Source organism: Salvelinus alpinus, chromosome 24 (assembly GCF_045679555.1).
Source record: "Salvelinus alpinus chromosome 24, SLU_Salpinus.1, whole genome shotgun sequence".
Taxonomy (NCBI): domain Eukaryota; kingdom Metazoa; phylum Chordata; class Actinopteri; order Salmoniformes; family Salmonidae; genus Salvelinus; species Salvelinus alpinus.
The window spans coordinates 21,912,323-21,936,791 of record NC_092109.1 but is presented as its reverse complement, the minus strand read 5'-3'; the positions used below and the strand labels follow the sequence as shown (position 1 = coordinate 21,936,791).

Sequence of the window (24,469 nt, the reverse complement as noted above, 5' to 3'; positions counted from 1 at the left end):
GACCAGGAGGTGATTACAATATCATGTCCGTGCAAATAGTTCATTAGCGAAACCTGATGATTTCACCAGGGACAGCCCATGAACAAAGACGCTCTGCTGCACCACAGCCAACGAATGGGGAGCAGGGCACAGAAATGAAATATCAAGCAAAATGCCAACAAATGTAATCTGCTTTGAAAAATAACAAATCAGGCCCCTTTGTAGAGCCAGCCACTGAGCCACACAAGAATGAGCAAGGACAACCTGGAGCGTTTAGATGAGAGTGAGTGAGTGAGTGAGTGAGTGAGTGAGTGAGTGAGTGAGTGAGTGAGTGAGTGAGTGCAAGAAGAGAGAGAGAAAGAAAGAAAGACACTGAGGAGGTGAGAGACAGAAGTGATTGAGAGATACATAGCACAAGGAGAGAGGTAAAGAGACTGTCAACCACTGCAGTGGGAGTAACTGTCAAGTTACTGCACTAGCGGCTACACTACTGTGGGATGCTACATAGGCGAGCGGCTCCATGCAACATCCCAGCATCCCAAAGAGAGGCTCGTCAAAAATCCCTCAGCCACATCTTAATCACTGCTTAATGATTTACACAGAACAACAGCCTATCAAGGCTTGTCTTTGTTTTCCTTTCCCATTGTACTTGCATATGCTCTTCTGTTCCACTCGACAAGAGAGAAACAAACAAACCCTGCATTCTCTTTCAAATGACATAGTTTGCCGAGAGCAGTGAGGGAGGAGAAAGAGAGAGTGAGTGCTGCTGTTAGATTGCCTTCTGCTTGCTGATGTTATTGAAATGTCTAGTAGGTACCTGTTCAGCTCCAGCAATGTTCCTGTTGGAGACAAGACGTGATGATGCACATTGAGGCTCATTAGTTACCTGATTGGGTACATGGAGGGGAAGGACCTGATCTTAGATCAGCACGCTCTGAGAAGCCCTATGAATACGGACCCTGTAAGGTGGTATTACCCAAGTCCTTTGTCAGCGCAGCAAACCAATGACACCCCAATGACAATATGAGAGGCCTTGCACCTCGTTAAACACATTCAGGTCACCCCATTGGAATCCTGTTAACCTCGGAGAGTGTGAAATTATTTATTTATTTTCCGCTCCCGTTTTATGGTTTCTCCTATAAACCCTGCCATTAGCGCTGATATAATTATTGCAGTTTGTTGACTTGTATATTAATATCAGGTCCTGAGTGAAACAGCTCACTTCAGTCAAGCCAAGATCAGAGTATATTACTCAAATTTCCCTGTGAAGGGCTTGTCCATTAGGGGACTGTGAAAAGCTTGTCCATTAGGGAAGTGTGAAGAGCTTGTCCATTAGGGAACTGTGAAGGGCGTGTCCATTAGGGGACTGTGAAGAGCGTGTCCATTAGGGGACTGTGAAGAGCTTGTCCATTAGGGGACTGTGAAGAGCTTGTCCATTAGGGAACTGTGAAAAGCTTGTCCATTAGGGAACTGTGAAAAGCTTGTCCATTAGGGAACTGTGAAAAGCTTGTCCATTAGGGGACTGTGAAGGGCGTGTCCATTAGGGGACTGTGAAGAGCTTATCCATTAGGGGACTGTGAAGAGCTTGTCCATTAGGGGACTGTGAAGAGCTTGTCCATTAGGGGACTGTGAAGAGCTTGTACATTAGGGGACTGTGAAGAGCTTGTCCATTAGGGGACTGTGAAGAGCTTGTCCATTAGGGGACTGTGAAGAGCTTGTCCATTAGGGGACTGTGAAGTGCTTGTCCATTAGGGGACTGTGAAGAGCTTGTCCATTAGGGAACTGTGAAGGGCTTATCCATTAGGGGACTGTGAAGAGCTTATCCATTAGGGGACTGTGAAGAGCTTGTCCATTAGGGGACTGAAGAGCTTGTCCATTAGGGGACTGAAGAGCTTGTCCATTAGGGGACTGTGAAGAGCTTGTCCATTAGGGGACTGTGAAGAGCTTGTCCATTAGGGGACTGAAGAGCTTGTCCATTAGGGGACTGAAGAGCTTGTCCATTAGGGGACTGTGAAGAGCTTGTCCATTAGGGGACTGTGAAGAGCTTGTCCATTAGGGGACTGAAGAGCTTGTCCATTAGGGGACTGAAGAGCTTGTCCATTAGGGGACTGAAGAGCTTGTCCATTAGGGGACTGTGAAGAGCTTGTCCATTAGGGGACTGAAGAGCTTGTCCATTAGGGAACTGTGAAGAGCTTGTCCATTAGGGGACTGTGAAGAGCTTGTACATTAGGGGACTGTGAAGAGCTTGTCCATTAGGGGACTGAAGAGCTTGTCCATTAGGGAACTGTGAAGAGCGTGTCCATTAGGGGACTGTGAAGAGCTTGTCCATTAGGGGACTGTGAAGAGCTTGTCCATTAGGGGACTGTGAAGAGCTTGTCCATTAGGGGACTGAAGAGCTTGTCCATTAGGGAACTGTGAAGAGCTTGTCCATTAGGGGACTGAAGAGCTTGTCCATTAGGAGACTGTGAAGAGCTTGTCCATTAGGGAACTGTGAAGAGCTTGTCCATTAGGGGACTGTGAAGAGCTTGTCCATTAGGGGACTGTGAAGCGCTTGTCCATTAGGGAACTGTGAAGAGCTTGTCCATTAGGGGACTGTGAAGAGCTTGTCCATTAGGAGACTGAACTGGGGAGGGATTAGGAAAATATGTCACTTAAAAATCATCCAGGTCACATCAGGCCTGGACAAGCATATAATAGTATCATTCTCATAATCTTTTTTTTCATTCACCTTTAATCCACCTTTTGTAATCATCTACCTTTAAACCTAATTATAGTAAATTATTTTGTCAGCACCAACACATTTACTCAGGTACCAGTGGATTGCACCATCCTGTGCCTAAGTGTGGAACAATTAAACAGGCATTTGCTGTCAGAGGAATGGCCGTGTGAGATTTGAATTGAGGTTTGATGAGGTGGTCTATAAGAGGAGGAGGAGGATGGTGTAGTATGTGGTGCTGGGCTGACTACCCAGGTAACCTTTAGCAGATTAGATTGTTTCTCATTAGAGTCAGGAGAAGGCCAGGGTGGTAACACCTCATCTCTCTCTCTCTCTCTCTCTCTCTCTCTCTCTCTCTCTCTCTCTCTCTCTCTCTCTCTCTCTCTCTCTCTCTCTCTCTCTCTCTCTCTCTCTCTCTCTCTCTCTCTCTCTCTCTCTCTCTCTCTCTCTCTCTCTCTCTCTCTCTCTCTCTCTCTCTCTCTCTCTCTCTCTCTCTCTCTCTCTCTCTCTCTCTCTCTCTCTCTCTCTCTCTCTCTCTCTCTCTCTCTCTCTCTCTCTCTCTCTCTCTCTCTCTCTCTCTCTCTCTCTCTCTCTCTCTCTCTCTCTCTCTCTCTCTCTCTCTCTCTCTCTCTCTCTCTCTCTCTCTCTCTCTCTCTCTCTCTCTCTCTCTCTCTCTCTCTCTCTCTCTCTCTCTCTCTCTCTCTCTCTCTCTACACACACACACACACACACACCTGGCTCCGTTCTTATGCTTTCTACATGGAGAAAATCCTCATGCAAATATAATGACGGATGGAGCTGCTGGGTATTTGGACATCTGTCTTCTCTCTCACAGCTCAGCCAGAGAGCTGAGGCTGTATGACAGGCCCATGGCCAGTGTGGAATAACATGGGAGATGGAGAATTATCTCCCTGCTACCCCCAGAGAACTTCCATTAGTAGGTTGTCAGTCTAGCAAACACCCCAGCAGCCTTCCAGGCAGGACAAGTCAGCTCCTCACTTCTAATAGCATGAGATCATATAAGCCTGGCTAAAGTTAGAACTATTTAGGTGATATGGGCCTGGAGTTTGGTGAATTGAAATTATGTCGATAATACACTCAAAAGTGCATAAAAAATGGTACTACAATGGTACTGAAACAAATATGTCATAGGCAATGATAGATTAAATGTTGTTTTGAGTGTAGAGAATGCAAATATGTGTGTACATGTATGTGTGTGAAAGTGTGTGTGTGTTACATCTGCTCCTGCCACGCCCTCTACTTCTCATCCTGTGTCTCCTTAACCTGCCGCTACTCCCCCAGTGCTCTCTCCCCCTCTCTCTCTGTATGTGTGCATCTGATTGTGTGACGGGAGACAGGTGTGCTGGAGTCAGAGCAGATCCCCACCAGCTGCAACATGCTCCATAATCAAGACCTCTACAAGTACTCAGCCCTGCCACTTCCACGCTGCCAGTTTGTAGCCTCTGCTCAGTCAGTCTGCAGTTCAAGCCGTTTGTTCCTGCATAGATCTTGTTATCCAGTTGTGCCTGTTTTTCCCTAGCCTGATGCTGCTTTTCTCTTCGCTACAGTTCCGTCCGCTCTGACTCTGGTCCCTGTCTCCAGTCCCTCATCTCGTCAGTCCTGCTTCCCTGCCCTGGACCACTGCTCTACTGCTTCCTTGGATTCCGCTCCGGACCTGCTTACCCTGCCCCTACTCCCCTTGCTCCAGCTTCAGTTCCTGGTTCCTTGCTACCTGCCCGAGCTCCCCCTGGTCTGCACCCCATCTCCCCCCGCTTTTCAATAAATACCATACTTACCTTATCCCTATCTCCTCGTCTGAGTCTGCACTTGGTTTCACCTGCTCCACCCCGCTTGACAGTTTGTATGAGAGAGATAGAGCGAGAGAGAGAGTGTGTGTGTGTGTGTGTGTGGGCGTGCATGCGTGTGTGTGTGTATGCATGTACAATGTACGACACCATAAGTACACTTCAGTAGATACTCATGTATGGAGCTCATGTACCAAATCAAAGACACAGTAGAGGGGCGGTCTATATGGCATGTTAGAGGTACATGTAACACTGATCAAGGGATGCTCTAGTTGATAAAACCTAATATCAAAAGGAAAATATGAGCTTCTAGTCCAATGGCAATATTTCCATGACAAGTGATTTTAAACCCGCAAAAGCCACTAAGTGGAGTCATCCACCTGTGAATGATATGAAGCATGCGCTTGTCAAAGCTAAACTCCTGAGTGGCGCAGTGGCATAAGGCACTGCATCTCAGTGCTAGAGGCGTCATTACAGACCCTGGTTTTATCCTGGGCTGTGTCACAACCAGCTGTGATCGGCCAGCGCACAATTGGGCCAGCGTCGTTCAGGTTAGGGTAGGGTTTGGCCGGAGTATGCCATCATTGTAAAATAAGAATTTGTTCTTAACTGACATGCCTAGTTCTATAAAAAAAATGCCATTGTAAATGCATAGGTGTAGACAGCGAAATGCAGAAGTGTTTGGAAAGCCAACTGCAATGCATAGGCCTCTATAACAAGAACATTTTCAGGGCCATGGACAGCCAACATGCATAGCCCTCTGTACTGGAGCACCTTCAGGACACTGGACAGCGTCTCCACATATTTTTCTCTTGCTGGAGCAAACACAAAGTCACTAGTTATTAATTCACACTGGGTACGATGTACAACCATTATTCGTCATCTGGCAAGTGTGTGCTCCCTAATCCATTAGTGTGTGAGAGAGAGAGAGAGAGAGAGAGAGAGAGAGAGAGAGAGAGAGAGAGAGAGAGAGAGAGAGAGAGAGAGAGAGAGAGAGAGATGCGTCGTTGGGTTTTATTCCTGTTTCATATGACTAGGTTTCCATTGAAACAGTCACACAAAAAACAGTCACACAATGTAAAAGCGCGGTGGTAAGGAGCGGTGGTAATGCATTCTTTAGGAGTCAATATTTGATTTCGTCCCGGACCCTGCTGTTGTCAGAGCTTCATCATTTTATTCAAACCTAGACTCTACACTTTCCCCAGTAGTCCGATTTGGGGATGCTTTACCGTTTGTCATGCTGTCGTCTTTTGGGGATTTCAAAGTTGAACCTTTATAATCGTTGTTAATCAACACATAAAGTCACGACACGGTATATCGTTCCTCCCCACCCTTATTTCCCCCCTCCTTCTCTCCGGTTCGTCTCGTGTGGTTCAGTCCCACCCCCTGCCGTCTGGTATTGCCGTCGTCTACAATACAACGCTGTATTCTCAGTACCTCCCCCTAGTTTCGCTTCCTTTTGCACTGCACTCGATCAGTGTCTGCCTACCTTCCTTGGCATCCTCACTACCACCTCTTCACCTGCGAACGACTTTCACGGATCCGAGCTCGCCCGAACCTCCCTAGAACACATCGGGATATTTCTTCTTATCTATCGAACTCCCGTTTCCCCACGGGTCGACTTGGTCACTCTGTTTCTCTGTGTACTCATGCTTACCAACTTGCCGAACCGAAGGATTTCTCTCTCTTGAGCATGAGAAGGACCGCCAACTCATTCACAATTCAACATCTAAGATTGAGCTACCAGCATGCACACTGGATACATATGCTCCAGCAAAAGTTTTCGTACAGAAAACTAAAGCACCTTGGACCACATATTCCGAGCACAGGGGAGAATCAGTTTTAGGTAAGCCTGCATACGTGTAGCTTAATTTGCGTTAAATTGTACTGTTTTATATACACACTATAGCAGTTATTAGAGTAGCTAGAGGTTATACTGTAGCTGATTGACAGTTATGGCGATTTAGCATGGTCAACATGACAGACTACAGTGTTTTTTTCTGGACGGATGCGTTTTTTTGCTTTATCATTGTCAAATCAGGCAGCGTGTTGTCTTATATGTAGCCAATGTGAGTTTTGTGTTTCCATGTGTCCAACCTATGTTGTTGTTATTTATCTCAAGTAACATTCACTAAATGTCCATTACTGTGGACATGAACAACGCTAGATCCTAATACCTTACATTTACATGCAAAGTGAGTTGGTGGTTCAGTGCAGTAGGCGATAGGCAGAATTCTCTTCGCATATGACTGGAGACGGCATGTATGTAATGCGAGGCTGCAGAGGAGGACGAAATAATGAAAGAGCGTAATAGTGAGGGGGAGAAAGCATTAAGAATCAGTTTTCAGTCCACGCATAGTTTCTTTCACACTGACCCTCGCCTCAATGAATGGACCGTCTGAATCAGACAAGGGCACATTGAAGTTCCAGGCACAGCATCATAATATGCTTGTGTATTTTGTTCTAGAAAAAACGGGGTTCAGCTCAAACGTCGATTCCCATTCCCATGTGGGATTATATCAACATTACTACAGTTTATTGTGCAATGTGCGTCCCTATCAGTTCGTTTTACAACATACGACTTAAATACCGATGCTTCTGAAATTCAAGACTTATGCCGCATTTCAATTGCTCACATTTCAAGCATCGTTAGTTTGTTTCTAGCGAAGTGTGGAATGAAGGCTACCCGTTTCACCTGCTGTATGGACTGTAATGCAATGGTGAAATGCATTAATGTTTGATGTTAGTCTCTCAGTTATTAATATGCAGTAATTGGTGTGTCACTTATTTGATCTTATCCATGAATACTTTCAAACACAGTTTAGACAGAGTCCATCGTGCAAGTGTATGCGTGTGTGTATGTGTGTATAAATATAGCAAATGACACAATATCAGGACTGTTGCCTCATTAGTCTACCTTTTCAACACAAACCTGTATGTTTGAAGAGCAGCTTGATCAATAATTCAAAGATGCTGATGTTAATGGCTTATTCAAATTGATTCAACAGAGCAGAAATATTATGATCAGAAAATATATGTATGTTTATGAGGTTGCACCATCGAGCCAAAGTTGCCTCTCCCTCCCTTCAAGTGAAGTTGTGTGAGTGCGCTACTGTCGACTAACTGCTGGGGGAGCTCGCGCTCTTTTGGCCCATGTGTCATATTATCATCTACAGGCAGGATAATTGACTGGTGCTGATGAATACACGATTAGAAATGCAACTCCACTTTTAGTGGGCAATTCGTTTTTTAGAACTAACGACTGGGTTTTATAACTAACGTCTGGGACTTCTTCTTCTTTACTTTGTGCCTTTAGATATGTGCAAATAGGTGTTCTTCATCCTTCAAGTTACAGATCAATCATGTACTCACGGTCTTCCTCTCCCAAACCCATGTTAATTCCACAACAAACAAATGTCATTTCAAACAGACATGGCACAGCAAGGATTGAACTAAGATACATTTTCTCTTGACATCTTCATATGAATCAAATCATAATAACAACATATACTGTAGAGTGGTCATTTCAACATGTTCATTGACCAAGATAAAAGTAGGCCACAGCAGCAGCAAGAACAGATTTACTGTCATTTTTAATATCAATATTGACATCATATCCATGCTGCCATGTGGCCTGTTTTGTGATCAACACCAAGTTGAAAGTTGTCAATCGATATAGCTCTCTTCAAGTCCACTCTGAATGACATTCCATTTCTACTCTGCATTTTAAGTGCTCTTTACAATGGACACTTTCCAATAACTATTTTGTCAGGCAAGGCATTAACACATACATATTGACAGTATGCCAATATGTTATATCACATTATTCTGCGATTAACATGCATGAAAAAATGGCTACAGTCACAAAACAAAGTCATTTCAAATATTTAAAATGGCTAATTCAATCAGATGGCCTTTATATTTCATATATGATGGCAACATATAATCATTTTCAAAGAGAAACGGCTCACAATCACATATGCCAAAAAGAAAATGCCTGCAGTAGCTTGAGGCTACAGCTGTGTCCCATGCTTGGTGACACTGTGTTGACGAAGCCTTCAAAGCCTGGGAGTACATGCTGCAGCATAATGTTTTGTGACTCCTGCTGTGCACTCCAATGATGGATTGATTGCAACCTCATGTTGCCATGATTCACAAAGGCAAATAAAGGACTACACACTAGAGACTACACACACACACACACACACGGATTAGGGAGCATAGTAGCACATTCTCCCTAAATAGATAAACTGGGAGGTAGGCAGTGGCCCATTCTCCTGATGTATGGACAAGAATATCAAATACAAGCCCTCTCAGTGCTGGAGCTAGAAGAGCTAACTGTCTCACATTGCCAAGAGGCATCAGGCGTCTCCACTATTGGCCGGACTAGCAGTGTGTGCTGGTTGCAGCTGGAGTGGCCGGAAAGGATTCCTTCCAGAGGGAATAAAAAACCTGTTTTGATGGGAGGAAAAACAACAGTGGTCAAATCAAGCCATGTGTCAGAACAACACACACCGGACGGTGAGCTTCATTCCAAATTGCAGTGGTAATCATTTGACCTGCAGTTGTCCTCTGGCCTGTACTTTTCCTCTGGGGCTACCACAAGACCTAAGCAGAAATGAAGTTGCTGGATGTGTTGGTTGACGTGAGGCTACTGTGGGATTGCTTGACTAGTAACTAAAGACAAACAAATCTACGACTTGTACCTATATGTTATCTATTCCTATATAAAATGTTCCTATATGCACTTGCCCAGAGTGCAACTGTGAGATGTGCATACTGTATCTCACCATGCACTCATATACATATATGTATTTCCTACTTACTCTATGTACTTTCCAGTACAGTAGTGAGCTAATGGGATGAGCATGCATGGCTTACCGTGCACAGCAGGGATAGTGCCCTACAGCTGAAGGAAGCCTCAAAAACCTCTCAGCGAGTCAATCAAGGCAGACATTTTTTTATGCCTGCAAAATTAATATAGACACCTCAATCAATTATTTATCAGTCAAATACGTACCTTCAGGAGGTATTCACATCCCTTGACTTTTTCCACATTTTGTTGTTACAGCCTGAATTTAAAATAGATTAAATTGAGATTGTTGGTCACTGGCCGACACACAATACCCCATAATGTTAAAGTGGAAATATGTTTTTCGAATTTTTTACAAATTATTCAAATGTAAAGCTGAAATGCATTGAGTCAATATGTATTCAACCCCTTTGTTAAGGCAAGCCTAAATAAGTTCAGGGGTAAATATTTTCTTAATTAACAAGTCCCATAATAAGTTGCATGGACTTGATTTTTTTATGACTACCTCATCTCTGTACCTCACACACACAATTATCTGTAAGGTCCCTCAGTCGAGCAGTGAATTTCAAACACAGATTCAACCACAAAGACCAGTGAGGTTTTCCAATGTCTCGCAAAGAATAGCACATATTGGCAGATGGGTAAAAATAAAGAAAAGCACACGCTGAATATACCTTTGAGCATGGTGAAGTTATTAATTACACTTTGGATGGTGTATCAATTCACCCAGTCACTACAAAGAAGCAGGCGTCCTTCCTAACTCAGTTGCCAGAGAGAAAGGAAACCACTCAGGGATTTCACCATGAGGACAATAGTAACTTTAAAACAGTTACAGAGTTTAATGGAGGTGATAGAAGAAAACTGAGGATCGATCAACAACAATACTAACATAATTGACAGAGTGAAAAGAAGGAAGCCTGTACAGAATTAAAAAAAAGAAATGCATCCTGTTTGCACAAGGAACTAAAGTAATACTGCAAAATCAATAAACTTTTTGTCCTGAATACAAAATGTTATATTTGGGGCAAATCCAATACAACACATTACTGAGTACCACGTTCCAAATTTTGAAGCATAGTTGCGGCTGCATCATGTTATGGGTATGCTTGGAATCATTAAGGACTGGGGAGTTCTTCAGGATAACAAAGGAACGTAATGGAGCTAAGCACAGGCGAAAACCTGGTACAGTCTGCTTTCCACCAGACACTGGGAGATGAATTCTCCTTTCAGCAGGAAAACACGAGGCCAAATCTACACTGGAGCTGCTTTCCAAAAAGACTGAATGTTCCTGAGTGGCCGAGTTACAGTTTTGACTTAAATCTGCTTGAAAATCTATGGCAAGACTTAAATGGTTGTCTAGCAATGATCAATTAACAATTTGACAGAGCTTGAAGAATTGAAAAGAACAATGGGCAACTATTGTACAATCCAGGTATGCAAAGCTCTTAGAGACCTACCCAGAAAGTAATTGCTGCCAAAGGTGATTGTAATGGGTTTGATGAGATATTTTTGTATTCAATAAATTTGCTAACATTTCTAAAAACATGTTTTCACTTTGTCATTATGGGGTATTGTGTGTAGATGGATGAATTATTATTTTTTTAATCCATTTTGAATTCAGGCTGTAACACAATAAAAAGTGTAATAAGTCAAGACACATGAATACTTTCTGAAGGCACTGTAGACAGCGGGTGAACCCTAATGCTATGTTATACACTGGTGGTGAAGCTGAAGATTAACTGACATTATCTATCCCCACACATATGTGTGGTTGTGAAATACCAATATTATTTCTAACCTGTAAGTGAATGTAGGTGTATAACAATGTGTAAAATGTTGATTTATTTGACTATTTCTAATATCATACCCCAAAATAGCGTGTAATGATTCACCGGAAATCAAGACCCATACAATATTCACTGGCAGAATATCTACAAAGATGAAAACAGTAAATAAACTTCAACCATATAATTATGACAGCTTAGCCATCAATCAGACCAGGCCCAAAACAACAACAACAACACAATCATGTTTACTTCCAGAAAGTAAGTGAGGTTGATTCACAAATGTAATCCCAAACTTTACCCAAAGGCAGGACCAAGGAAAATGTGCATTCATTTAAGGAGAGCAAAGAACATAGCCTGAGGAACATTGATTGACCAGATACGTTTCTGTTGAAAGACATAGTAGTCTGTACAAACTTGTGAATGTGACCTTGGCTTGAATCATCTTGATTTTAGTGCACAGCATATTATCCAGTGTCTATATGGGTTCACATTTTCAGTGTTAAATTAACACACAGTTTAGTTTAAAGCCTTATTTCTATATTTCCCAGAGTGCCTTGCCTTTCAAGTGAATTGTAGAGTTACCACCCATGACTGTATTTGTTAGTGACAGAGACATAGTTATTGAATTCATTCATTTTCAATCCTGCGGCATTCACCAAGTGAATATTTTATCATCAATTTAAATATATATTTTTTCTCTGTTTAGTTTTTCCAGATATTTTAATTGTTTTATTTTTATAGAAAAACCACACAATTCAATATTTTAAGTCCAAAACAATGCTTAAACCACACCAGGAGACCACTGTTGAGGTCTGGGAAAAATCTAAGAATATATTTTTTGGGGGGTGTTGATACCGTTCATTCAGTGTACACCAGCAAAATAACTTGTCTGGTTAGCGGTGTTTCTGTAGCACACGTGATTTTAGAGTTCGCTAAACGAATCACCACTGGATTGATGAAAATAATCATGATCATTCTGCCAGATAGGCATAGGCTACGTTGTTGTGAACATTTAATTGAAAAGGTTTTTGGGAAAGCCTTTCCATCTACCAGAAAACAGTTATCATTATTAGCATCATCGCTAACGGCTACACAAAGTGGTAGACAAACGCGCACACAGACAGGGGCATTCCTGCATTGCCTCTTCAGAAAGTACGAATCACTGAAGCATTTTGTTCATGTCTGATGATAATCTTGTGCAAATGAATTAATATTCTAAAAGGTTCAATACCTTTAGTTGATTTCCTACAAAGTTCAATACATTATTGAATTTTGTTGAATTCTGTTTTAATGTCTGGATTCCATGATTCCATCTACATTCTCTGCATCGCAGATTTTATAGGGCTCAATATTCAGAATGACTGCCTGCCAGGTTGGGAAGACTACGTTATGAGACTGCCTAAACCATCTAAACTGGAACAGACATTTCATTAACAGATGCAGTAAGTCCAGATAGGATTACTTTAGAAAATTTGAGTAGCATAAGATTAATTAATCAATCAATGTACGTGCAAACACAGATATTTAAAAAAACGTTTTTTGTTTTTTTAACCCTTAATAGAGCATGCTAGGAAATATGATAATGATGGGTGTGGTAATAATGATAACGCTGGTTATTAACACCAGTGAGTGTTCATTTAACACTTACAGAGTTAATTTAACACTTGAATCAACACTGGAAAATCTGCACTATCCACTGGGAACAGATGTCAATTCAATGTCTATTCCATGATGGTTCAACGTCATTTCATTGAAGGGCATGGAAACAACCAGAGTGTGCCGAGTGGGTAGGTAACACTGGCCAATTTGCTGTGTGCAAGATTTTGTTTGGGATCTTTTTTTTTACTCTTGTCTTGTATAATTTGATAGTTATCTTTTAGCTTCTAATGGATTAGATTAAATTTGAATAGGAGAGAGGCTGGTCTTTTTGAAAGGCATTTTCATCATGCCATAATAATGCAGCCATTATTGAATCTAAACGGTATTAGCCTCAGGAGAGAGAATGCAATTAAAAGATAATAATGAAAAGTAAATCTTACTGCCTCTGGGTCTACATTGTTTATTGTTTCTGGTCTTCTCACATTTGTATTTGTTTTGTAGGACATTTTTTTTATCTTACAGCCTACATTTTCTGTATTTAGACAACAAATTAGACAGCAGCATACATGTTTGAAAGAATGTATGTATTACTATTTTATTGCTAAATGTTTCACTGTCAAGATCCAAATATTACTTTGGCCAAATCTAGGACTACAGTGCAATGAGGTTTGTTCGTGATATGCATTTGAATGAATCACTGACGGACAGAGACAATTTGGATAATTATAGCATATGTCATTTTGCTGATGACCTGATTTTACAGTTGTAGTATCTTAATTTGATCACCCTGTCAAAGGAGAACATTCCTGCAATGCAGGACATTTTTCAATTATGTGTATTTGCAGTTGAAAAAGACTTTTGAAGTTTAATTTCCACATTGAACTTTCAGACTTGATTTTTCCTTGTATCAACCCCTATAAAAATGTCAATTCATTATAATCCACACAATAATTCAAATGTCCTGTTGCTGCAGGATTATTTTCCTGCAGTAGCAAACACGCTCAAATTAAGATGCTATGCATATGAAGCAACATATTGGTTTTTATGCCACCACTGTCAAAGCTATCAGTCATGAATGAAGGCTTTATGGCTTCACAATCACAAACACATTGCCATTCCTGAGACCATGTATAGTTGACAGTGTATCTTGGTATGTTGATGGGTGGCCCTATTCATGCAGGTATACATTTTCTCATTAATATAAAACATTATTATCATCATAAATCTTGCCATATATGCCATTCATCATGATTGGCACCAATAAAAGTGATATGGAATCCTTACAGTCTAACTACAGCTTTTCCTGGGTGTTGGGTGGCCAATCAAAAATGCATATTATGACCAATGGTAAAATAAAAAACAGGTTAATTGTGTAGATAATCCTCTAAGAATGCCAAAGGTCCAAACCTCATGTCTCTATCGTAATATGTCATAATCTGTTCAAAACATATTAGAGTTCTTACCCTTGTAGGATGGTCAAAATTAGGGCGACTAAATCAATGGAGGCCATAGAAAAGAAGTGGTCAAAAATCAGGAAAATAGAAACACGCCAGCTAGGCTGGATGCTGTGAGAGAATTAAGGCTATCTGATAGGCTTACCATTGAACTCATCATCTTTTTTGTCAAATATTAATGCGACGTTCCTGTTCTTTTTTGAAGACTTCTCACAAAAACAAGCATATCTCCGTGAAATGTCAACGGAGCACTGAGCTATTTCTTTTCAAAGCCTTTTACATTTAATTCAGCTCATGTCATGGTCATTTTGATATTTGCGGCACGCGGGAAACAACTTGGAAGACAACGACCACAAAATGTAAAATCCTCAAAAGTTTCAGCGAGAAAGCTGCACTGCTCTGTCAACAAGAGTTTGGTGCTTATTATTGGATGTATTAAGTTATGGAATACCAGTTTGTGGATAGAATGATAATGATATGTTTGAGAAAGACCCCGCTGAAAGATTCAGAACATGAAGAATCATATTTGTCTTGGTAAAATGTATTTTATAACATAAGGAAGTGCAATGTCATTGCCAAAGCGCGTTTTCACCCACTCTGCGCAGACCCTACACACCCTACTGAATGTCCTTTGAGCCACACTACACCCCCATAAATAACAAAGCCTCCACCATTTGGACAAAATTAGGACCCCTGAATCTTGAGAAAAAGCCCAGAGGCCTCTGCAGACAGCAGAAGCTTAGTACCTTGGTTGCTTACGTGTTGGGTTGGACTCTATTCTCCAGTTCACCTGATGACAGGTTAGAAAGAAGAGAGGGAAGAGAAGAAACTCCCCTACGGGTGCTATTGGGCATCCTTACTGTAGCCTGCTGAGGCTGCTGGGATTATTAATAAACAATGGCAACCTGGTGGGGTGGAAGGGATCCTGCCAGTTGGCAACTCCTCCTCACCGCTGGTACCAGTCAGTCCCCAGTCAGTTCAGTACAGTGAGGGGGCTGGCTGCCAAGGCTGCCTGGAAAATTAAAAGCTCACTAAGAAATTCCACATGTGCATCTCTCTTTCTCGCCATGCCTCAGTCGGTTGTCTTCTATCTCTGGCGAATTAGAGAATTAGCGTTGTCTTGATGCTAATCCCCCGTTTGATATGCTGCTGTCTAAACCCACGTTTTCCTCCATGTTTTTTGATAGAAAATCCCCCCAAAAAACAGCAAGGCCATTTGTTTTTTCCTTGAGATCAAATAAAGATAGGGTTCAGAGATAAATGTTCTCTCTTTAATGAGATTTACTCATCCTGCACTATTTGGTGCTCTATCAGTGGTCTCCTTGAAACTATCCTCAGGACCATCTTCTCATATATTCTCACCACGAACTTAGTTGTGAATTGAGGACGGTGGTCTGATTAGATGTAATTGGTGCACTATGTAGAAATAGAGGTACTTAGGCTACTCTGACTCAAGATGTTGATTCAGATTTGCCACGTGGGAGCATCTCTGACGTGGCTTTCCCAACAATTCTGAATGTCCTGAATTTGCCTGCTCACCCAGCAGACCAGCTGGCTGGTGTGTTTATGGTCATATTCAATCACTCCCTATCCCAGTCTGCTGTCCCCACATGCATCAAGATGGCCACCATTGTTCCTGTACCAAAGAAGGCACAGATAACTGAACTAAATGACTATCGCCCCTTGGCACTCACTTCTGTCATCATGAAGTGCTTTGAGAGAATAGTCAAGGATCATATCACCTCCACCTTACCTGCCACCATAGACTCACTTCAGTTTGCATACCGCCCCAACAGGTCCACAGACGATACAATCGCCATCACAAAGCACACTGCCCCATCCCACCTGGACAAGAGCAATATCTATGTAAGAATGCTGTTCATTGACTACAGCTCAGCATTCAACACCCATAGTACCCTCACAGCTCATCATTAAGCTTAAGGCCCTGGGTCTCAACCCGCCCTGTGCAATTGGGTCCTGGACTTTCTGACGGGCTGCCCCCAGGTGGTGAAGGTAGGAAACAACCTCTCCAATTCGCTGATCCTCAACACTGGGGCCCCACAAGGGTACGTGCTCAGCCCCCTCCTGTACTCCCTGTTCACCCATGACTGCATGGCCATGCATGCCCCCAACTTAATCATCAAGTTTGGAGACGACACAACAGTAGTGGGCTTGATCACCAACAACGAGGCAGCTTACCTCTCACTCAACGTCAACAAAACAAAGGAGATGATCGTGGACTTCAGGAAACAGCAGAGGGAGCACCACCCTATCCACATCGAAGGGACAGTAGTGGAGAAGGTGGAAAGTTTTAAGTTCCTCGGTGTACACATCACAGACAAACTGAAATGGTCCACCCACACAGACAGCGTGGTAAAGGTGCAACAGCGCCTCTTCAACCTCAGGAGGCTGAAAAAATGTGGCTTGTCACCTAAAACCCTCACAAACTTTTACAGATACACAATCGAGAGCATCCTGTCGGGCTGTATCACCGCAACTGCACCGCCCTCAACTGCAAGGCTCTCTAGAGAGTAGTGCGGTCTGCACAACGCATCACCGGGGGCAAACTACCTGCCCTCCAGGACACCTACACCACCCGATGTCACAGGAAGGCCAAAAAGATCTTCAAGGACAACAAACACCCGAGCCACTGCCTGTTCACCCCGCTATCATCCAGAAGGCAAGGTCAGTACAGGTGCATCAAAGCTGAGACCGAGAGACTGAAAAACAGCTTCTATCTCAAGGCCATCAGTCTGTTAAACAGCCATCACTAACATAGAGAGGCTGCTGCCAACATACAGACCCAAATCACTGGCCACTTTAATACTTTTGGTTAGGGCTTGTAAGTAAGCATTTCACTGTAAGGTTGTATTCACTGTAAGGTTGTACACCTGTTGTATTCGGCACACGTGACAAATAAACTTTGATTTGATTTGAAATGGATTTAATAATGTTTACTACATTACTCATATGTATATACTGTATTTCATACCATCTATTGCATCTTGTCTATGCCACACGGCCATTGCTCATCCATATATTCACATGTACATATTCTTATTACATCCCTTTACATTTGTGTGTACAAGGTAGTTGTTGTGAATTTGTTAGATATTATTGCACTGTCGGAACTAGAAGCACAAGCATTTCGCTACACTCGCATTAACATCTGCTAACCATGTGTATGTGACCAATAACATTTGATTTGAAATGCGTGAAAATAGATCATGTCATTTTGTAAGGATGTCTTTGGCTCAAAGACGGATGGCTATGAGATAGATGAAATTTACTAAGAAACAACCTTAAACACTGGGCACACACAGTGGGCACATACATTGTTTCCACTTATGTAATGAAATTACGTTGAACCAACGTGGAATAGACGTTGAATTGACGACTGTGCCCAGTGGGTAGGAATCTCTGCAATGGTTTGAGACTAGATACAGTTATTTGCTAGCGTCACATCATCATTGTTGTTATCATCATAATCTTCTACTTATTTTTCATCCTCTTCCTCATCACCCCACCGGCATCATCATCATCATCACTGACTGCATGCATAAGCTCTTGATCTGGTGCCATTGTTCAGCTCAGAGTTAAGCTGCCTTTTTAGCGCCTTGTACAGAGAGCAAGACTTTTAAAAAAGCCACCAAGTCATTCAGGCAGTCCTGAATCTACCCAACTAAAGTGCAATATCAGCTATGGGGGGAAAATTGCTTGGTGCAGCGGGTTTTCGACATCGCCTGCTCGGTCCCTCACAATAACGTGCGGCCAGGTGTAGAGGGAGGAGGAGGAAAAACAAGAGGAGTCTGCTTGATTTAGCGGTAATTATAGAGAGTATTTCCTCCGTCTCCCCTCTCTCTGTGAGTGGAAGCGAGTTTCCAATTCTAAGTCCTGTCACCTCGTGATCACTAACGGGCAGAAAGTACCTATTAGAGATAGGGCAAATTGCAGGGGGCTTCTACCATGGTCCTCGTTGGGGAGCTTGGGGTGATGGTGAGGGGGAGGATGGGGAGTGAGGGGAGATGGAGGTTGAGGTGTTGAGGAGACTGTGGAAACTGTTTTAAAACTCTGGAGACTTTTCCGAGGCAATGACTTCGACATTTGAACTCAGGGAATACATCCGTACTATTTTTTCCCCCACATATAAAATAGAGGGAAGTCCTGCTCTAGGAGTGTGATGTAATTTCCCTTTCTTAGAATGAGACCGTTTCTAGAGTTCAGAAAATAGACCCTCTTTTTAAGGGTGAGTGCTTCTGGTGATGTGGCTACCTTAGTAATGACAGTATCAGCAATGGCTGACGCCCATGATATTGCATTTGATTAATAGTTTTTAGGATAATATTAGATCATGATAGAGATGCACACTTGGTAATTTTCAAGGTTTTGTTTGATCCTAAGCCAGCGTTTCCCAAACTCGGTCCTTAGAACCCCAAGGGGGCACCTTTTTGTTTTTTGCCCTATACTCTACACAGCTGATTAAAATAATCAACTAATCATCCAGCTTTAATCATTTGAATCAGCTGTGTAGTGTTAGGGCAAAAAACAAAAGGTCCTTGGGGTCCCAAGGACCGGGTTTGGGAAACGCTGTCTTAAGCCAATGCTACTCAGTCATCTTTCTTTATAAGCTGGGAAAGTGCTGCTTCCAACAGCCAACTGAGTATATAGACTTAAGTGAAACAACCTCATTGTCAGTGATATCTTTTGCGTCATTATAGCAGTCTGTTACTGTGGAAAGTCATGTAGTCCTCTGTTGCTGCTGGCCAAAGAGATACATTTTCCATACTCTCCAAATCCTCAATCCCACTATCTTTGTTTGCTCGGTATTGACTCAAGGCCGAATTCTAACATCAGTGCTTTTAACTGTACTGCATTGATGGACGTGCAGATGTGTGAATATGTCCATGTCTGAAGTTAGAATTAAGCCCATTTCGGTCGATGCCTTTTCACTTCAATAGATGAATCAGTTGCACCCATTTTGAGCCATAGGAGAAATTGGGAAAATGTTGATTGAGCAGACCAACTGTGATTCGTAATATGTTGTGTGCCCACCCAACTGGAGGATGATTGAATGACATAGGCTTGGGCAACCTAACTCCATCAACAGTTTTCTCCATTTGCGTGTTCCCTAATTTAAAAACACATGAAATCACCAGCCACCAAAACTATGCATATGCATTATACAAATCAGTGTTATCGGTTGTTTCCCAGATTTGGCTTCTATTTAGGCTTACTTTGCACAACAGACAAATCCCTTCAATCATTAATTCGAGACGTCAAAACCTCAGTGCATTTGAAATATAAATGCGATGCAGTCGTTTGCGAATGGCGTGATGACTAATTCCTTCAATCATTAATTCGAGACGTTCGTCAAAACCTCAGTGCAACTTGATGCATTTCCTCATGAAAACCCCGCAGAACCAACAAGGGTCCCAGGCACTGAGATGGAAATGAGTCGTGTTTGATGTTGTCAGACTGTTGACAGGGCGCTGACTGAAGACACAGAGTGTTGCAGACACACAATATCTCATGTGATTCAGTCAGTCAGCTTGGTGCTGATTTACTTCATATAGTGTAGTGCCTCATAATACCGCTAACTGGTGGTGTAGTTGTGTTACGCAGTGCTGCACCACATTTTGCAGGACACTGACTGCACACAGAGTGCTGTGTATTGAACCCTTGATGTTAATGCTCAGTCACCCATACCACTTACATGTACAGTATGCGCTGCTGCTGTGTTTGACAGGCAGAGAGAGACGCTAAGTTGATCCTCAGAGACAAGGGTCACGTAGGGACAAACACAAGCTCAAATAGGCAGGCATCCATCTACTCTTGTCAAATACCCTGTCAGACATGTACACACACACACACACACACACACACACACACACACACACACACACACACACACACACACACACACGGCCCTGCTCTCCATCCATATATCCCCACAGAGTGCTGTGTTGTCCTGCTGATGGAGGTAATGCTGTTCGTTGTAATGATGAAGAGGCCTGTGTACGTGAAGCTAGCTGAAGCAGGTACAGTATCCTCTCCAGGCTTTACGCAAAGTCAGCACAACAACAATGGAGGGCAGAGCAGAGGCCATGGCGTGTAGAAGTCGCTATAGTGAGCAGAAAAATGTGCAATGGAAGTTATGTTTTGATAGCTTTAGAACGGAACACATAAAACATGTGTCTGTTGTGATATTCTATTTCATTGACCACCGACATTGACTTGTTATTTAGATTTTTGGAGTAGTCGTCTTTTTTGTTTGATTCGATGCATCATTTTCATAACCGCTGCTCTCTAGGGATATGAGGGGTGATCTGCACGAATACAGACTGCATCCCATTTCAATAGACAGAAACTAACACTGGCTCTAGTTATGGAAGAACCTATATTCACAGAAGGCTTGTGACATCACCCAGTTCTGTTATGGCACCTAGCAAGTTTGGAAAATCTGGTCCTTTAATTATTTAGAATAGACGACATCTCCTTTCGGGTTGACATGGAACATAGATTCGCCCAGCACTTGTGGTGATGGATGAAGTGAGTCTCACTGTGTAGGGATTTATTACACACAGGCAGCATTACGATATGTTTACTTACAAAAATATAAACGCAACCTGTAAATTGTTGGTCCCATGTTTCATGAGCTGAAATAAAAAGATCCCAAGAAATGTTCCATACGCACAAAAAGCGTATTTCTCTCAAATGTTGTGCACAAATTTGTTTACATCCCATTTCTCTTTTGCCAAGATAATCCATCCACCTGACAGGTGTTGCATATCAAGAAGCTGATTAAATAACATGATCATTACACAGGTGCACCTTGTGCTGGGGACAATAAAAGGCCACTCTAAAATGTGCTGTTTTGTCACACAACACAATGCCACAGATATCTCAAGTTTTGAGGGAGCGTGCAATTGGCATGCTTTTGACAGATAATTTAATGTTCATTTCTCTACCATAAGTCGCTTCTGGCGTCAATTTAGAGTATTTGGCAGTATGTCCAACCGGTCTCACAACCGCAGACCATATGTATGGCGTTGTGTGAGCAAGCAGTTTGCTGATGTTGTGAATATAGTGCCTCATGGCGGAGGTGGGGTTATGGTACGGGCAGGCAGGCATAAGCTACGGACAACGAACACAATTGCATTTTATTGATGGCAATTTGAATGCACAGAGATACTGTGACGAGATCCTGAGGCCCATTGTCGTGCCGTTCATCTGCCGCCAGCACCATGTTTCAGCATGATAATGCACGGACCCATGTTGCAAAAATCTGTACACAATTTCTGGAAGCTGAAAATGTCCCAGTTCTTCCATTGGTTGCATAATCACCAGCTCTTGATCGATGTGTACGACAGCGTGTTACAGTTCCCGCCAATATCCAGCAACTTTGCACAGCCATTGAAGAGGAGTGGGACAACATTCTACAGGCCACAATCAATAGCCTGATCAACTCTATGCGAAGGAGATGTGTCACACCAGATACTGACTGGTTTTCTGATCCACGCCAGTACCTTATTTTAAGGTCTCTGTGACCAACAGATGCATATCTGTATTCCCAGTCATGTCAAATCTATAGATTAGGGCCTAATGAATTTATTTCAATTGACTGATTTCCTTATATGAACAGTAACTCAGTAAAATCTTTGAAATTGTTGTGTGTTGCGTGTCTATTTTTGTTCAGTATACATATTGGAGTAAGCAATATTGTTGTTGCATGGTAAATTAACACATTAGCCCTGTGGGTATGGCTTGGGAGCTATATAAAGAGGACAACTCAGGGGAAAGATGAGCAGCAGAGCAAATATTTCAAAGGCAAGAAGTCAAGAGCACTCCATTTAAAATAGGGGATGGTAGAATTTGGGTGGTAGAAACCAATATCATGGGCATGTTTTCACCAATGATAACCTGCATGAACTAGGGAGGGACGAAGAGAAAAGAAAGCTTTCCCTTCCCAAAAATGCACAATCCTTTCAGTCATATCAGCCCTTAAACGTCTGGCGTGGATACCTCTACATATGCAGTGTGTTTGAGTGTGTGTTTAAAGTGTTTTTGTATGTGCACATATAGTACCCTTTCACTACCTCTCCTCACTAAGCTATTGCCTTTGATTAAGCAAAGTGCTACCTATTTGCTCTGCTTCCGTGGCTGAACACATTCAAACCACTTTCCAACTACTTTCTATCGCTTAACGCCCTCTAAAACGCCTTAGGTGGCAGTGGCACAACTCCCATGAATTCCATCAAACACACAAAGTCGAACCTCTCCCCACGCCCCACCTCAGTGCAAAAACACAGCGTTTAATAATCATCGGAAAACAGCGAGGCAAAGCCGTGACCTCCATTTGTTTGCCGAGGCTATTTACAGCCGCCATGGCGCTTGTGTTTACGACTGTATCATTGAAGGCCTCGACATCATCAGAACAGAGAGATCTCATAACAATAATTTTTTCAGTTTTAATTCATTGGCAGCTCCTGTTTGCATCTGTTGTGAGACAGTGCCAAACTGTCTCGATAGTTTCCGTCCCAAATCATAATTATTTTAATCCCCATTCGAGTCAGGTATGATTATCATTACCAAGGGAGCTCTTGACACTAGGGTAATAACTGCACTGAAATGCATCCAGGTCTATCAGGCAGAGGCGTCCAATTCTACTGGAGGCAGGAAGAAAGTAAACAGCTGAGACTGTGAGGACCCTCATTAAAACAGTACACTGGCTAGTGAACAGAGCAGTGCTGCTACACTTTGAGAGACCACCTCATTTCAACTGCAGAAAGAGAAACAGAGATGTACTGTAGTTTCAAACTGGTGTTTGTGTGTGTTTTTAAGTACAGTATGTCTTTCTGTTTATGTGTTTGGTCTCTGACATGATATACACCTTCAAACATGCTCAATTTCCTATGACATACACATTCATTCAAATACAAGAATTGAAACTATAAATGATGTAGGACCTCACTCAAAATGGATCATTCAGCGGAGGGGGGTTAGAAGTGAAACGAGGACTCAGCCTTTGGAACTGAACAAAACAACTTTGCAATATTGATATTCCTACATCTGCTAGCCCTGATGCATAGCAGGCTCTGGGTGCTGCTGAGCTTTTTAGCTTCGCAAGGCTTCATGAAGGAGGAATTGAGATGGGAGCGTAAGGCTTTTTCTCTACCATCTGCTAGGTGTCTGCAGATTCCTTCTGATTTATGGGTTGCGTCCTCTTTGCTACACTCCCTCTGCTTTCCCTCCGTTTCACCAATTTATGATGTTGAATTAAGAACAATGGAACCGTTGACCGTCCCCTTTAAAACCCCTGTACCTCCTCTCCTCAGAGCAAGACGGCGGTCGAATAGCGTCCCGGCGTAGAGAGAGTCTCCTTCCAGGGAGCTCGGGAGGCACTGTATGTGTCAAGAAGTGAAATGGGGGATAAACATTGTACTGGGGCTGGAAATTAGGTCAGTAAATTCAGGCATGGCATTGCGTCGAGGGCAGAGAGTGGGTGGGTGGGTGGGTGGCGGAGGGGGAGAGCGGATCGTGGGCCCAGACAAAAATAACGCACTGCAGCGGGGACTGAAACTCGCTCGCATAGTGCCAGGGGTCTGGTCCCCTGAGAGGGAAGCAGCTGTTCCATATTCCTGTCAGGGAGACAGGAAAACAAGAGCTGACTACAAACATGCCCTCCTTTGAAAACGTTTCAGTGAAAGGTTAGCGTTAGCCGTGGCGTGAATGAGGAAGTGCTGGTAACAACATTTTTGGGGGGGTTAGATTGTGATGCCATTAGGATTTGCTGAGGTAGGACGGTCGATGGCTGTCTCGCGACTCTTTGAGCATCACCGTGTAAACGGTTTCAGTGTGCAACAGGGATGAGGAGGAAAACAACAATGTTTTTTTTAGGGGGGGCGCACTCCTGCCTCAGATTTTGAAATAGAGCGAGGCGAGTCATCCATCTTTCCACATCTTTCCACACATATTTCTCTGAGACAAAAAGCTGTCCCTGTGGTTCAATTTGAGCCTCGCGATACGTAGCACAGCTGCCTGACAACAACATTGCGTCACCCCCTCCAGCCCAAACCCAGCACCGATGGGAAGATTTAAGTGTTGTTGTACAGATACACACAATTATGATGGATCTGTCACAGCAGGGGGTAGCAGGAGGCGTACTCCGCCGTTTAATTCCACAGATAATTAGAGAATTAACAACAGCGCTGCGTCTCAGTCTTGCTTTTTGAGCTTGTTTTGTTGATGTACAAGCACTTATTGTTTTTAAACCAAGCAATGGTTTACATGAACACCCAAAAATACTTCACACACTT

At 42.8% G+C, this 24,469-nt stretch overlaps 1 protein-coding gene across 1 annotated transcript in view; it reads left to right on the top strand.

Moving 5' to 3' along the window:
• Positions 1-5,890: 5,890 nt before the first annotated feature.
• LOC139552311 (BMP/retinoic acid-inducible neural-specific protein 1) overlaps positions 5,891-24,469 on the top strand; it is a 142,424-nt gene continuing 123,845 nt past the window's right edge. The window contains exon 1 of the mRNA XM_071363926.1: positions 5,891-6,346. The gene's annotated coding sequence lies outside the window, so the exon portion shown is untranslated. The remainder of the gene's footprint in view (positions 6,347-24,469) is intronic.